General features: G+C 49.9%; 1 protein-coding gene across 1 annotated transcript in view; it reads right to left on the bottom strand.

The window, feature by feature from the left end:
* Positions 1 to 399, bottom strand: part of LOC119589488 (putative ferric-chelate reductase 1 homolog) — a gene marked incomplete at its 3' end in the record, with an annotated part of 79837 nt that overhangs the window by 69049 nt on the left and 10389 nt on the right.

The raw sequence follows: 399 nt of genomic DNA, 5'->3' as shown, positions 1-399 counted from the left end.
ATCCTTGAGGGTTATCGCTACACTCCGTGCCTGGCGGTGCAGTGACATCACCCTTGCACCACAACGCCGCCCGCACGCCCGCCACCCTTCCAATCCTCCGCTGTCACACTGGACGACCATCAATCCACTGATTTCATTACCTATCAACATATGGTCGCCACCACAGCGACACCTGCGCCGTTTTCTAAAAGGAGATACCACGAGTCTGTTGCTTACTGTCGACACATTTCTGTACGGCTAAATATTCTCGTGGACAAAAGCAAACGGTTTTTCCAGGAGGCCTGTTTCAGTGCGGCTTTTATTTTTCTAAATATTTACCTGTAGACACCAAATGACGAGAAAAAACAATAGTAACAGCAAATACACTGATCATGGTGGTGGTAGCAGTGGCGGCGGCGG

This window comes from Penaeus monodon, chromosome 25 (assembly GCF_015228065.2).
Source record: "Penaeus monodon isolate SGIC_2016 chromosome 25, NSTDA_Pmon_1, whole genome shotgun sequence".
Taxonomy (NCBI): domain Eukaryota; kingdom Metazoa; phylum Arthropoda; class Malacostraca; order Decapoda; family Penaeidae; genus Penaeus; species Penaeus monodon.
Note: the sequence above shows the minus strand (reverse complement) of the source record. Positions and strands in the feature narration are given on the sequence as shown.